Source organism: Cibotium barometz, chromosome 13 (genome assembly GCF_041138505.1).
Source record: "Cibotium barometz isolate CiBa-2024 chromosome 13, ASM4113850v1, whole genome shotgun sequence".
NCBI classification, from domain to species: Eukaryota; Viridiplantae; Streptophyta; class Polypodiopsida; order Cyatheales; family Cibotiaceae; genus Cibotium; species Cibotium barometz.
In genome coordinates, this window is record NC_141058.1 from 46,864,115 (window position 1) to 46,881,614 (window position 17,500).

Below are 17,500 nucleotides of genomic sequence, written 5' to 3' on the forward strand. Positions count from 1 at the left end.
ATTGTTCAAGTTGCGATATGTAAATAAAGTTATGCTTTATGAAATTTTGAAGGTGTGTCTGGTACATTTGAAGAAAATCCTTGACTGGGAGTTTCTTGTATAACAAATCCTTTCTTTTCTTCTTCTTCCCCGATCTTATCCTTTTTGCTTCTTCCCCTTATCTCATGAGTGCTGCTCACTTCTCCCAGTTGGTCCTGAGTGCCAACTTTGTCGTTCGCTACCCAATTTGCTGCCTTTGTCATTGATGGCCACCTCCACGTCTTTAAAAACCTTCACATAGTTTTCTTCGACCAACTCATGTGGACACAAATCCATTTTTCTAATACCACAAGCAATGCATTTACCAAATATACATTTCTGTTGGTGGAATGTGGCTTCAACAAGTTTGGTACAAAATATAGACTCCCGTAGACGTACTCTCACACACCCGCCGGGGGAGGAGGGAAGGGAGGTCACTCTGTTAACCCCCTATGTAGCACATGCGTTTAAGGGGCATTAAAAAAAACCCCCTACTTATGGATTTTTGAATTTTAAAAACACCCCTTTTGTAACATTTTTTACAATAGAAGTACCCCTTCTGTACCAAAATTTTTACCATTTCAATTAAAAATCCCTTTATATATGTAAATTTTCTGTAACTCCACAAGAGAAAAAAATCAAGAAAAAACCCCTTTTGTAGAACTCACGTGCTATCTTATATATTTTTGAGTGACCCCCTCGAGAGACATGTAATGCTCTTGGCTGCATGCTGGGGAGATTTACAGATGAGTGTGCCTATCTCACATGTGCAATGGCATGCTGCTCCATGAAGACCATGTTAGAAATCTAAATAGCTATGGGGGATCATAGCAAGTTATGGCCATAATAACAAGATTAAAGTTTTAATGAATAAGTAATTAAGCAACTAATTAATCACTCAAGAGAGAATAAGTTAACACAAAAAAACACAAAATAGATCTCATTGTCATAATCAAGTTTCATACACCCATATTTATAGTCTTGGGAAGGACTCCAATCCATGCTTTTTGTGCACCCTAGTTCCAACCATGTGTTCATTAATGGTCACACTACATGTGCAACCTTGTGCTTTCCATGTGTCACCTTTTGACCATTGACTTCACCTTTTACAAGTGACCATACAAATCAACCTTTGATATTAGACCCTTAGTCTATTCTTTTTTTTCTATTATGCATGCTTCTTCTCTTGTTCATGTGACTCACTCCCTACCTCTTCCTTGTGCTCTTCGTTGTTGTTGTTGGCACCACATATCTCAACACCCCCCCTTGGTGCTAAATCTTTGGGCTACTCAAGGTGGTTGGATGTGAGGTTTACAAATTTCATTCCCCTCCCCTTTAATTCTAACTTGGCGGGTGACTCAGAGGCTCTTGTTTTGCTTGGACACTCTCTAGCTCAGAGGTTACTTGGAGGTGGTTTGTTTTCCACTCCCTGTGGGTGGGTGCTTCTTTGGCTACTCTCAAGTAGTTGAGTGTTACAACATTTCAAATTATTTTTGGCCTACTCAATTGGTGGCCTTTACGATATTGGCTTAAGTAGTGAGGGTTTTTATTGCCTTTTGCATGCGTGCTCATAAATGGCCGCTTTTACAATGATTTTTAACTCATGATCAGTCACATCGTATACTTGCTCATATACCACTTATAAAAGTTACAGTTTTTTTTTAAAAAAGAGATGATTTTGAAATTTATATATTTTCTTCGATGAGGTTGGCTTTTTTTTCGTACACACCCGGAGCCCACTCAAGTGGGTGGAGCAGATTTCCCCTTCCAGCCCATGTAGTGTTGATTTGGTCGATGCTATTGTAGCCCATGAAAAACTTGTGCTTGCAATCCATGATCCGCGGTTTACATGGGAACACCTCTAATTAAAATCATTTTACACTCATTTTTTACTATAAAAAAAACAACCTTATTATGTGCTGCGCTTTACGCTCCCGCACGATTTTGTGGCACCGGCCGCTCCCTGGTCTCTCTGCTTCCCAATCGCTCATCATCATCATCATCATCATCATGGAGATCTTCTCTCTACTTCGCTCTTTGGTGATGGACAGTTGGTTGTTTTTCTGTGCACCGTGGCGATGGCAGCAGCGTGCTCCATCTTCTCTCGACTTTCTCTCGTGTAATGCTCCTGGGCTGTTGTTGCTCACTTTTTCTGCTTCACCCAAGGTACCAAGCTCCTCTCTCTTGGCGGGCTATGGTGGGTGGCCTGAACCAGACTTCCACTGTGTGTGCTGGCTCACATTCTTCTGCGCAGGAGGTCAACGCCGCCTGCTGTTGTCTTCTTGGGCCTACGCTTGCTCTATGATGTTTGAATTTGATACCGCCCTTGATATTGTAATTTCTTTCCTTCACTCTCTACTGCATTGTTGCTAAACTTAGCCTTCCACTGTTCTTGATGCTGCTACTCGGTCCGTCACACAGGTTGTTCTCTCCATTACTCGAGCTGATCTTCTTCAAGCTCTTTTGTTCGATGCCTACTCTCCATTACTCAGTCCGTCACACAGGTTGTTCTCTCCATTACTCGAGCTGATCTTCTTCAAGCTCTTTTGTGTAGACAACCTGCTATCGTTGATAGCTACACAACTAAGATAAACTTTTGTTGCTATTAGAGGTCGTGCTTGGAGTGATGGTTGCTTCTGTTCCTCTGCTCTATGGGTTACAGTGGAGCTAGTCTCAATGCCTTGCTATTTATGACTGGAATGTGGAGCTCTTCTTTGATTACTTGGAGCTTGTTGGCTCGAATTGAGACAGACCAACTCTAACTAAAAAGGAAGCAAAATAATCAACCCTGATGTTGAAGAAGAACCTAATGATCTCCTAATCACTTGCTAAGTCCACACCATAGAGGGCTCTGATACCATGTTAGAAATCTAAATAGCTATGGGGAATCATAGCAAGTTATGGCCATAATAACAAGATTAAAGTTCTAATGAATAAGTAATTAAGTAACTAATTAATCACTCAAGAGAGAATAAGTTAACACAAAAAAACACAAAATACATCTCATTGCCATAATCAAGTTTCATACATCCGTATCTATAGTCTTGGGAAGGACTCCAATCCATGCTTTTTGTGCACCCTAGTTCCAACCATGTGTTCATTAATGCTCACACTACATGTGCAACCTTGTGCTTTCCATGTGTAACCTTTTGACCATTGACTTCACCTTTTACAAGTGACCATACAAATCAACCTTTGATATTAGACCCTTAGTCTATTCTTTTTTTTTCTATTGTGCATGCTTCTTCTCTTGTTCATGTGACTCACTCCCTACCTCTTCCTTGTGCTCTTTGGCACCACATATCTAAGCATACCTAATTGTTGATGCCGCATTTTATTCAATGCATCCTTGAGAAAGGCCATTTGCACATGCTCAATGCAATAATAGGTGTACATATCCTTTAACCTAGGCACATAATATGGCTTTAGGTACTCAAAAGAGCATTGTTGAATTTGGATATTTGGCAACTTAATATGTATAAGAATTGTTAGCACTTTAATAATGCATATTACATGCATTTTTTAAATTCAAGAAAACACCAAAAAATATGTTCTAGTCACTACTAGCTAGCATTGTGGCAGTGCTGGAAAGCATTGTGATAATGTCATAAAGTACTATATTAGTGCTAATAAGCACTGATAGACTGTTTGGAAGGCATGTTATAAGGTTATCCTTTTCCACACTGCTAGAAAGCACTGCACACTTTCAAAATGCGTTGCTGCACGATGGTACAAGCACTTCCATTATGCTAGAAAGAAAATTAAGGAACTACTAAAAAGCACTTTAGTAATTCTTACAAGCATTGCACAATGCTAGTGAGCACTTTAAAGGTTCTAGAAGAGGCTTTGCAACATTTTCCATGGTGCTAGAAAGCACTCCACAATTTCAAACACTGCGCAATGGTACAAGTTCTTATATTGTGCTAGAAAGCAAATCTAGAAATTGCTAAAAAGCACTTTAACAATACATGAAAGCAGTGTATAGTGGTAGAGAGAGCGTTGCACACTGCTAGAAAGCAATGAAAGAGTGCTAGAAATCGCCTTCAAAGCTCTGTGAGAGTGCTAAAAAGCACTATAACAGTGCTAGAAAGAACTCTAACACTTTGCCACAATGCTAGAAAGCATTTGACAGTACTTGAAAGCTTTGAACACTGCAAGAAATCCCTACACAGTGCTAGAAATCATTTCACAAAATAAAAAAGTACTACACAAAGCTAGAAAGCGCTTCATTAAGCTGAAAAGCAAATTGAGAACATGCTAGATCGCACTTTAACAATGCTAGAAAGTAGTGCATAGTGCTAGTGAGGAGTGCACAGTGCTAGAAGCACTGAAGGAATGCTAGAAGAGTGCTAGAAACCAACTTCAAAGATATGTAATAGTGATAGAAAGCACTACAATAGTGCTACAAAGCACTGTTGTAGTGCTTTGTAGCACTACACCAGTGTTACAAAGCACTGAAGCAGTGCTTGTGTGTGTATTGTGTGTGTAAGAGAGAGAGAGAGAGAGAGAGAGAGAGAGAGAGAGAGAGAGAGAGAGAGATTAGATAATGTTATAAAGCTTTGAAAAATTGCTACAAAAAACGCTAGCAGTTTGGCACAATGCTAGCTTGAGCTTGATCAAGTGTTAGAAAGCACTTTTGGAAGGTATATAGGTGTGGTAGAAAGCTTTGAAATAGTATAACACATAAAAGAACAAAAGGTCTACATGTACAGATGAAATGTTGAGAATAACTTGAATAACAACTATTTAGGAGGTTAAAACCTAATGCTGTGTAAAGGTGTTTCTCCCAATCCTTTGATTACACACATCTTTCTTGTTTGGGAGACATGCATGTCTCAATAGTCCATAATTCAAACACAAGGTCCTTCACCTCTTATGTAAGGGTGGTTGTGCGATGCTGTCTTCGACATGTTGACAATGGCAACAATCCATCCTCATCAACCAAGTGAGAGGCAAGATTTAGCTAAGTAGAAATTCCTCATGTGGATACCCAAAATCTTTAAGGCCTTTGCAATACTAACATCCTCAAATTCAGGTGTTCCACTTGAGCTCTTCATCGACATCATCATAGTAGATCTTTTCAAAAAGAACTCATCTAAAGAACTTGCATTAAGGTGTTGTTGATATTGGTCAGAAGTGCTACTTGAACATGTTGCTCTTGTCTTGATGTTTGCATATCCTTGACAGAGGGATGAAGTAGGAGCTACTGAAAGAGTTCTTTTCTTATGACCGAGTGTATAACCCTTGTATGTTGATCAAAATAGTGTGCACTTCATTGCAATCTTGCATCTTTTTGCTTATCCACTACAACATTCTCCTCTTGCACAAGAATGACTTGTGCATGAGGTGCATTGTGTAGCTTCCTCTACAGGAGGAGTGAATGCATCTTCTTGGTCCAAATGCATTGCCATCACTTCAAATGAGTTGCCACATGCAAGGATTATCTCCGTGTCCTCCATTGATCCACGTCTGAAAAAAGCATGGAAGTTAGTTGAAGGGCAATGAGAAATTTTAAGAATGTGCATTTTTCTTCGTCAAGAATACATTTTGCTCATTGAAATGGAAATGAGAAATTTGATATGGCAAGGTAGTGGGGGGGCTTCGTAACTACCCACTTCCTTTTTAAAAAGTGAAAAATTCAAACTGCACTTTTAGTATGCTATTCAACCATGCCAAAAACCAATGTTTGAGACAGTGCTTTTGAGTCCACCTTACCATGCATAGAGCCTTATATATAAGTCAACTTCTCTCATAATGCAATATACTCTTCTTGTGTACTTGAGCCTAATGTTTTTGCTAAATCGTGCATACTAGTGAGCTTATGTGAGGAGTGTATAAGGTGAGAGGAGGAACGAGGACCCATAGTCTAATGTGGGAGTGTGATAACACGGAACGGGAGAGAAGCAACAAAACTAGATTCTGAAGGAGAAGTGGAGATACTTTCTTAGAGCGTAGCTTAAACTATGATTGACTGAAAGATCCCCACAATTATATTTAGAGTAGTGGTAGAGCGATCTCAGAGCGATTCACTCCCTATTCTCTAAGCCTATAGAGATTGATAAAGCTCTCTACCTTACTACATTGTTAATTTAATAAAGGATATCAAGCAATGATATTAATTAATGTCTTCACTTGTCATATTATTAGAGAGGTTTCATTCAATAAGTACCTTGTGCAACTAAAATATGACTAATGCATAAATACACATGTTCTCCCAACAAGGGATATCATGTGCACTCTTAGCTTGTAACTATTTTAACAAGCAACATATCAAAATGTATTTCATAATGAGCATCAAGTTAGAGGTTTGATTCCTTGTGCAACTAAAATATGACTAATGCATAAATCCACATGTTCTCCTAAGGGTTATCATATGCGTTCTTAGCTTGTAACTATTTTAACAAGTGACATACAAAAATTTATATCATAATGAGCATCAAGTTAGAGTGTAGCAAGTAACTCATCCCACCCACCTTCAAGAGATTGATTGAACCTTGTATTCAAGCATGTCTCTCTCTTTGTTATGGGACACGCTCTTCACAACTATAGTAGTATGATATTAAGACAACTCAAGTAAAAAAATAATGACCTTACATGGTTCTCACAAAGGACTCCTTATTCATAGGTCAAATAACATAAATCAACAAATAGTTAGAGAGAGAGAGAGAGAGAGAGAGAGAGAGAGAGAGGGAGGGAGAGAGAGAGGGCATGTTCTCTCAAGGGTTATCATGTTGTATTCTCAGGTTATAGATATTACAACAAGATCCATATCAAGATATATTTCATAGAGATCTCTTTGATGTAGTGCAGCCACCAACAGCTCATCCATCCACCTTTAGAAGATTAATTAGACTAATCATATCATCCTACCCTTTCCTTATCATGAGACATGCTCCTCACAATCATAAAGTATGAGATGAAGGCCCAAAAAAGAAGAATGAACTTATAGAGTCTCCTTATTCTTGGACCAAATAACATACATCAATAAATAGTCAAAAGTGTGTGTGTGTGTGTGTGTGTGTGTGAGAGAGAGAGAGAGAGAGAGAGAGAGAGAGAGAGAGAGAGAGAGAGAGAGAGAGAATTATTCATTCAAAGAGTAGAATGAAATTCAGTTAATGCATTGGTATTCCAATCGTCACGATTTTCATGTATATATCATATTACCGGACAAGTGGTGTTAAGAAGACCATTCATTTTTTAATTTATGATGACAATGTTCAAACACGCTCTTTGTTCAACACTGCTTCTTGTTGCATGATGGATGGATGAAAGATCAAATATTTGCACTAAAGTATCATTGGGTGTGGTCAGATGGAGAAGCTTCTCAGTTTAAGGCCAATCGGCCATTCTACTTTGTTGCAAGATTTGCATCATTGATTGGAATTGAGATGACATGGAACTTCTTTGCTTTAGGACATGGCAAAGGGGATCATTATGGGGCAGGTGATGTTATCAAGAGAGCACTCATGCATGAACAGTTCAAGACAAATAATGCACCTCTCAAATGTGCAATGAATGTGATGAAATTTTTGAAGGCCAATTTGTCAACTGGGGCCCATCATAGTTATCCTTCATAGGAAGGGGAAGCAAGTAGAGTCTTCTGGGAAATAAAGGAAGGGGAAGTTGACTGCACTACTAGGTGGGACTATGAACCTATGTTCCAGTCATGCTCCATTCATTGCATGAGAATTAGAGTCTTCTAGGAGATAAAGGAAGGGAGAATTGACTGCACTACTAGGTGGGACTATGAACCTATGTTCCAGTCATGCCCCATTCATTGTGTGAACATATATGATTCAAAAAACAACCAAGAACTTTCGAAGATGGTTGTCATGCTTCTACACCTGGTGTATTCAAGGGAGATGGAGAAGATGTAGTAACCGCTCATGTCATGGTTTGTCCGTCCATCTTTTTGTGGTTAATTGGGGACACCTAATTACCACTATGTTTGTAGCATGGCACTTGGGTGATTCTGAATATTTCATATGTACACATAGAATATTTAGAATCACCCAAGTGCCATGCTAAGAACATAGTGGTAATTACGCATCCCCAATTAACCACAGAAAGATGGACAGACAAATCATGACAGCCCACATGTCAAGAGTTGGGGCTATCCCATGCTTCTCGTAGCTCGTCTACACGTAGACATAGCAGTGGTGGTGGGTGTGGTGGGTGTGGATGTGGATGGATCAAGCTGCCGACGTGTGCACCCACCCATCTCCTCCATATCTAGTACACCACTTGTACCTCGGAGTCCTTACAGTCCTCGCACACCAACACGTGAGAAAGTTTATCATGTGTGTAATGGCATTGTGGTTATGGACAATGTAGGGAAGGAGATGAAAGGGCATATTCGCCAGCTCCTTAAAATTCAATTTTCCCATGAAGTGATGAAGAATTGGGATACCTTGGTTCAAGATGAAAAGAACATCATCTCATAGATTAAGAGCGAGTACACTCTTGTAGGCGAGGTAGTCCCTAATCATTGGATCAACAGTGTCATGTTGAAAACCATGGCATCATGGAGATCTGAGGCAACAGATGCCTCGAAGGAGGGGAGGCCAAAACCGACTTGTCTAGATGATGAAGAGTGGCGGATGATCCAAACAAAGCAAAGGGACATGCTTGACAAATACAGCCAGCAAAAGGCAGTTGCACATTTGCCGAATGGAGGGTGTGGGCTTGTCGCATCTTGGTAGTGGGGCAACTACGAGACCTTCCACGAGTGCTTTGTAAGTTTTTTACTACTCTCTTATATTTTACTGTCTATGATGTGTATTAGTAGCATGCATTTGACTTTTTGCGAACTTGTTTATACAGGAGAGCATGGTAGGCCGTGCCCCATTTCCAGACTTAGAAATCCTATTCCAACATATCTAACAGGGGTAGTTAGCTAGGGTAGGTGGTTTAGGGGATTTTTCTTGTATGTTATCCTTCGTGTTTGGCCTGTCCATATTCGTTAGGTAGTGACCACTCACCAGACTAAGATGACACAATCTCCTTCGGGCTCGCAAAAGGGACTGAGAATGTCCCCACCATTGACGAGCTTGTTGACCATATTCGTTAGGTAGTGACCACTCACCAGACTAAGATGACACAATCTCCTTCGGGCTCGCAAAAGGGACTGAGTATGTCCCCACCATTGACGTAGCTCTTGATGTTTCCCTGTCTGTAGATGACCCCATAGGTCTGTCCACAGCAGCGAGTGAACGAGCAACCCTTGCAGGTTGACAACACTAACGAGAAGTACTCCGAGGATGATCTTCTCGATGATGAGGATGCCTATGGAGATGATACTCGACCCATGGATGTGGAGTTAGAGGCCGAGATGGATATCTTGATGGGATCCATAACCCAATTGTTTGCAAAAGGACTAGTGCATTGAAGAGAAATTAGACCAAGATTTTGTTTGTGCTTAGAAATATTCGTGCCCATTTGGATGCTAGTCTTACTACTCATGTAGGGAGTGTTGCGTCAAGATCTACGCAGAGGAGAGTGCATTTTCCTTTGACCAAGGACATTGTGCCTTGATGAGTAGGATCACGGGCCAGAGTGCCTATGAAGTAGTTTGCAACGATTGCTATTCTCCTCAAGGACCTAAGGGGCGACAGGGGGCAAGGGGGACCAGAGTGAGTAGCAAAGAGGAGGACAGAGTAGGCATTGGGCAAAGAAACCACACTGTTTTTGAGAGAAAAAACAATCTAAATCCACTAAGAAGGAACCGTACGAGAAAGCTATAAAGGATGCTTTAATTGTTTTGAGGCTCGACATAGCATGGCAGCATGTCCAAAGCTAGGAGAGTTGGAGGTAGTTCTAGCGATTCCAAGAAGGATGGTAAATCCTCTAGGCAGCAGCTATATACTATCCCGCTCTTAGTTTCATAGAGTTCAGAGAAGTGACTGTAGGACACGTGGATGGTACCCATGCTTACTACATTCCTAGGCGATGTGGCAGCCATCAGTGGGACCACATGATTTAGTCCACTTGTATCGCAGTAGGTTAGGTGGCCGTAGAGTCACGATCATGGTAAATCCTCTAGGCAGCTATATACTATCCATCGGTTACCTCTTAGTTTCACAGAGTTCAGAGAAGTGACTGTAGGACACGTGGATGGTACCCATGCTTACTGCATTACCCAAGCGATGTGGCAGCCATCAGTGGGACCACATGATTTAGTCCACTTATATCGCAGCTTAGGTGGCCATAGAGTCACAGTCATGATTGATGATAAAGACACTCACAAATTCTTTAACTACGCTTCAGTTAAAAAATTACGATTACCAAAGACCAAGAGCGACCATAAGTACATTGTATCATTGTCTAATGGTCACGATAAGATTGTTTGGGAGACAGTGGTCTCAGGGTACCTTTAGCTATGCATGACTATGAGGCTAGTTTGGATTTTTAGGTCATGTACTTGGTTAGAGCCAACATATACCTAGGTAGAGAGTGGCTGTATAACCTCAGCCCTACCCTAAGTCGTAGCTACCAAGATAATGTCAACCTAAAGTTTGTGCATGAGGGGAGAGTAGTGAGGCTATAGGGTGAGTAGGAGGTTCTAGTTGCACCCATGATTTCAGTCCTAGAGTTCTGACATGACATCGACGTCGAAGATACATAGCAGGTATATATTTGTACTCTCTTGAATCAATTTATTTCCATAGATGAAATAAATGTGATTGATAAAGTTTCCAAAGATGAAACTAATTTAAGTTGTGATAACTTAAATGGCCTTGGTCAAGGCCACTGTTTTTCAAAACCTGTTTTGTCTTCTTGTGAACAAAACATAAATACCAAGGCTAAAACCGAGACGATAAAATAAAATTACAAAGTTGATTTAAGTGATTTATTGCGAGAGTTTAGGGATGTATTTCCCGATGACCTCCCATATGGTGTTCCATGTCTAGGGAGCTTGACCATGGCATTGATGTGCTACCAATGCCAAAACCTATAAGCAAACCTACTTACACGTTAATCCACTCCAAGGTAAAGGAAGTGGAACGGCAATTTATAGAGTATATAAAGAAAGGGTTTATACGCCCGAGTTCTTCACCATGGGCATCACCCATTCTTTTCGTAAAAAAGAAAGATGGGCCTATGCAGATGTGTGCATAGACTATTGTGCTCTTAATAATCAAGTTATGATTAAGAACAAATACCCAATGCCATGCATTAATAAGCTCTTTGACCAACTTAATGGTGCAAAATACTTTTCTAAGATTGATATTAGATTAGGGTATCACCAAGTTAAGATAAGGAAATAAGATAATCCCAAGGACTCATTTTAGACATTATGAGTTCTTAGTCATGCCATTTAGCTTGAAGAATGCTCCAGCAACATTTATGATATTGATGGACAAGGTTTTATATCCATATTTGAAAAAATTTATAGTAGTTTTCCTTGATGACATACTTATATATAGTAAGGCGAAAGAAGAACACTTACAACATTTGCGCTCAGTGTTCAAACTCTTTTAAGGAAAATAAGCTATTTGGAAAGGAAACCAAGTGTAATTTTTTTGCTAAGGAAATCCATTATTTATGCCATATTGTCTTTGTAGATGGTACACAGATGGATCCTAACAAGGTGGATGTCATCGTCAAATGCCTTGAACTAGAAATCTCGAGGAACTATAGATATTTCTAGGTATGTCGAGAGTATATAAAGGACTACGTGAAGGTCGCAGTCCCCTTAATCGATGATTTAAGGATAAATGATAAAACTATTCATTGGGGATCTCCTCAACGAAGAAGCTTTGAGAAGCTCAAGGTGGTCAACATTCACGACTACACTAGTATTGAGCATTGTGGACCCTAATGAGCTGTTTGTTCTAGAGACAAACGCTAGTGGGGAGGCCATTGGGGTAATTTTATTGTAAAGGGGAGGTCTTGTTGAATTTGAAAGCAAGAATCTTGACTGTGCCTTGCATAACTACTCGGCTTACGAGAGCGAGAGTTACTTGCTATTATTCATGCTCTAACCTTCTTAATCACTTTTCTATTCATTTCCATAAGCTAATCCTTATATTTCCCAAATCTTTTCCATACAAAATACCTCTTGTCTAAAAAATTAGGCATAACTCTTGCCTAATAAATTGGGCATACTTTGGAGCTATACATGGAGCAAGTGGAGTATAAGATAACCTTGAAGGATTATTAAGGCAAATATCAACAACAAGAAGGAATCAACAGAATTGTTCTTCACATCATTAGGGACAATTCATAATTATCCAACCAAGTAAGGTCATTGTGTTGCATTTTTTTTTTGCTTTGCAAGAAATTTTTAATTTTTCTTAGTGTCAGAGTAAATGGCTTCTCAAGGTGGGAAAGATGAAAATGGTGAGAAGGACAAAAACCTAATGTCCTCTTTACATATAGACGAGGATATTACAAAACCAAATGAAATAGATATGCAAGATTTAGAATTTAATGGTTATGAGGATATGAAAATGGAGATGATAGAAAAATTCTCTATTACAGAAAACAAACTTGATAAAATGATGGGTCTTCTTAGCTCCTTGATGGGAGGGGAAGGATTGGGAGTAAAAGAAATAACTAAAAGTTACATTGGTGAGGGAAGGGGAAAAAATCTAGAAAAAGAACTGAATGAAACCATAATTGAAGAGGGTCCCAAAACAAGAGACCAAGGTATGGTATTCAAAGATTTAAAGGCACCCACTTTTAATGAAGGAGAGAAATAAAGATGCGGTCCATATTTTTCTGCAAAAATGGCAAGATTTGCATCTTTTAAGAAATGTCCCTGATCATAACTACCCCATTGAAACTAGCCTATCCTTACAAGGTAAAGATTATAAGGGTGGATGAGTTTAGCGAAAGCTAGGCAAGTACCCGATTCTTGGGATTCATTCAAAGAATTATTCTTAAAGGAATATCTTCTTGAAAATGAAGAAGATCAAACTTGGGAGAAGTGGGATAATTGTTCAATGGGACAAAAGAATTTAAATCTCACTCAATATATAGCTTGCTATAGAGAAGTTATCTTAAAACTTAAGGGCATAAACAATTTTCAAAAAGTATAAGAGGCTTCCTTAGAGGTTTGAAAAGGGAGTACAAGAAGGAAGTTCCCTCTAGAGAGCCAAAAAACTCAGATGAGGCTTTAAGATTGGTAAAAAACATTTACGATACTATGGGTAATGATAATCGTAAAGAAAAAGATACGACTTTTTCATATAAACCTCATGGAGAAAATTTTGGCTCTCAAAAAAGAAAGGGTTTTTTCCTTAAAAAGGAAGAGCCGTTAAAAAAGCAAAAATCCAATACTAGTAAGTTTCTAAAGAAGTAATATTTTAAGAGAGTGGTTAAAGAAAAAAAAATCTATTGTCTTGAGTTGGGACATGATAAAAAGCATTGTCCTAAGTCTCAAGGATAAGAACTTACTGGGAATGGTAATGATAAACCTAAAGAAAAATCAGTGCACACTATTCAAGTGTTGACACTTCAGGATTCTCCTAAATATAAATCGATTGAGGTTTATCATTATGATGAAAAGCATTGTTGTATGGTGGCAAAATCTATGTGAGAATCAGCATTTGGACCACATGATTTGGCTCAACTACATGGAAATATTAAGGATAAAAAAGTTAGAATCCTCCATAGTAGATGATACAGCCACATACAACTTTTTAAATTACAACTTGGGTAAGAAACTTAAGTTACCTCAAGTCCCAAGTTCTCATAAGTATATAGTATCATTAGCCAATGGCTATGATAAAGATGAGTGGGATACTATGGTAAACAAAGTTGGGATAAAGATTCAAGATTATGAAGCACTTTTGGATTTTCAAGTGATACATCAATCGACCGACAGATGTAATTCTTGGGAGATAATGGTTATTTTCATTAGCGAAAACACTTTTAAGAATCTATTTGCATAATACACTAACATTTGAGCATAAATGAAAATTTATTACATTGCAAGGAGATCACAATGTACCATCTATGTAATATTGAGCTCCAAAAGCATAATGAAATAAAACAAATGTTTTTGTGTTAATGCAATGCCTCAATTTAAAAACCATTTTGATTCAAGTATTTGTGAAGTAGTTAATTCTTCTTTAAGTAATTTATTAGAAGAATTTAAAGATGTTTTTTTGAAAACATTGCCAAAAGGTTTACCTCTCCGGATAGAGGGATAAATCATCCCATAGAAGTTTTAAAGGATTCAAAGCCAATTAGTAAGCCACCTTATAGAGTAGGTTTAACTGAAAGATAGGAAATTGAAAAATAGTTCGCTAGATATTTTGAACAATGCTTTATTAGGCCAAGTAAGTCTCCCTGGACTTCACCAATATTATTGGTGAAGTAAAAAGATGGATCTATATGCTTGTGCATAGATTATTGTGGATTGAATGCAATCACAATAAAAAATAAATTTCTTGTTCCCAGGATATATGAGTTGTTTGATCAACTCAAAGGTACTAAATATTTTAGTAAGATAGATTTAAGATCTAGATATCATCAAGTAAGAATTAAAATTGATGATGTGCCAAAAATAGCATTTAGAACATCTTTTGGGCACTATGAGTTTTTTGTTATGCCTTTTGGTCTAACTAATGCTCTTGCTACTTTTATAACCATGATGAACACTATACTTCATTCAAATTTAGGAAAATTTGTGGTGGTTTTTATTGATGATATAGTAGTCTTTAGTCAAAAAGAATAAGAACATCTTGAGCACCTTAGAAAAGTATTTCAATTATTGAGTTAAAAAAATTATTTGCTAAAACATCTAAATGTGACTATTTCAAAAAAGAAGTGCATCATCTTGGACACATAGTGTCTGGGAAGGGATTTGTATGGATCTTGATAAATTTGAAACTATATTGAGATGGAAGGTCCCATCCAAGTAAGAATTAAAATTGATGATGTGCCAAAAATAGCATTTAGGACATCTTTTGGGCACTATGACTTTTTTGTTATGCCTTTTGGTCTAGCTAATGCTCCTGCTACTTTTATGACCATGATGAACACTACTTCATCCTTATTTAGAAAAATTTGTGGTGGTTTTTATTGATGATATACTAGTCTTTAGTCAAAATGAACAAGAACATATAAAGCACCTTAGAAAAGTATTTCAATTATTGAGTAAAAATAAATTATTTGCTTAAAAAAATCTAAATGTGACTTTTTCAAAAAAGAAGTGCATCATCTTGGACACATAGTGTCCAAGGAAGAGATTTGTATGGATCCTGGTAAAGTCAAAACTATATTGAGATGGAAGGTCCCATTCAATATAGATGAATTACAAATCTTTTTAGGACTTTCAAAGTTCTATTGAAAGTTTATATGGATTATGCTAAGATATATGTTCTAATGATGAACTAGCTTAAAGGAAAAGGAAAACGATCTAGTTGGACTCATGATCAATAAACTAGTTTTGAAAAATTAAAAGTAGCAATAGCTACTGCTCCTATTTTACAAATAGTGGATCTAAATGAACCATTTGTATTAGAAACAGATGCTAGTAATTTTGCAGTATAATTGTAGAAGGGAAGGCTAGTTGCATTTGAAAGTAAAAAGTTAGACAAAGCTCAAAGTAACTATTCAACTTATGAAAAAGAACTATTTACAATTGTGCATGCTCTTAAAAAGTGGTGTCATTATTTGTATGGTGCCAATTTTGAAGTATTGTATGACCATGAAAGTCTTAAATGGTTAAATACTCAAAAGAAGTTAAGAGGTAAGAAGGCTAGATGGGCTAAAATCCTACAAGAATTTGATTTTTAAATCAAATATAGAAAAGGAAAATGTAATGTCGTATGAGTTGAGTTTTACTTGGCTAGAAGGTGAGTTGTTGGCTCACTTAAAAGGAAAATGTGCTAATGACTCTAGCTATCAAGTAGTTTGGAATTACTTGATTAATAAAGATAACTCTCAAATAGAGAGTAAAGAAAATGTAGCTAGCAATGATATAAGGGTGTCATTTAAAAAAGATAATGGCTCAAAGTAATCACTTAAAGAAGGGTTGATAAGTGAAAAAGATCGTTGGAATAAAATTTCCATCGATAATGGGTACTTGTTATTTAAAGGTCACATTTGTGTACCTAAAGAAGAAAATATTCATGAATAATTTCCTAAAATGTCATGACAATCCAAGTGCAAGGTATCCGGGAATTTATAAGACCTATGCACTTGTTAAACGATAGTTTTATTAGGAAAGTTTAAAGGACGTCCAGAATTATGTTATAAAATGCCCTAAGGGCTAAGTCAATAAAGCTGAGGGCCTAAAAGTAGGTGGAATATTACAACCACTACAAATACCTGAGGGTAAGTGGGAAAGTATTTCTATGGATTTCATAGTGGCACTACCCCGAACAAGTAGAGGGCATGATTCAATGTGGGTAGTAGTGGATAGGTTAACCAAGTTGGTATAATTTATACCAACTAAAAAAGAAGTAAAAACACCAAAATTAGCTAGAATGTTTATCCATCATCTATACAGATTGTATGGATTGCTAGCAGATATAATAAGAAATCAAGATATAAAGTTTACAAGCCATTTTTGGAAAGAAATGTTCAAAAAATTAGACACCAAACTTAGTATGAGTACATCTAAACATCCACAAAGCGATGGACAGATAGAAAGGATTAACTAAGTCCTAGAAGATATGCTTCGAACGTATGTTAATCATAAACAAAACAATTGGGATGATTATCTTTCATTATTAGAATTTGCTTATAATCATGCTAAACATTCTGCTCTGGTTTTAGTTCATTCATGCTAATGTATGGATTTCAACCTAGAGCATCCATAGTAGTTGGGTTACAAAATGAAAAATTACAGTGTAAAAGACTTTCTCAAAGACATACAAGACATTATAAACATTGCAAGAAGCAACATTAAGAGAGCACAAGATCGTTCTATTAGTTATGAGAAAGGTAAAAGAAGACCAATTAATTTTGAGGAAGGTGATTTAGTTTATGTAAAAGTTTTTGAGAGGTCAGAAACTTTAAAAAGTGAAAAAGTTCCAAAGTTAAGTCCAAGGTAATGTGTTCCTTATACAATTCTTAAAAAATTTGGATATGTAGCTTACAAGGTAGCTTTACTTGAAGGTTCCAAAGTACATCATGTCTTTCATGTTAGTAGACTAAAACACAAGATGGGAAACAATGACAATGTCATTGGAAAAGAGCAATAGTTGATTTTATAAAACCACTTATTCTTCCACATGAGCCTGAAAATCTCTCAAATATCGAGAAAAGAAAACTAGACATTCTGTGTTTAAAGAATGTTTAGTAAAGTGGAAAGATAGACCGAAAGAAGGATTAACTTGGGAAAGAGTTGCTACATTGAATAAAAGGTTTCCTAAGTTTATTTTCGAGGATGAAAATTTTTCTTTCAAGGGGAAAGAAATATTATGAGACTGACAGGAAACACTAAAAGGTAAAGATTATTTATATGTAAAAGGTTTACATACAAACAAGGTTCAGGGAATTTCAAATAGGAAATACCTAAGGA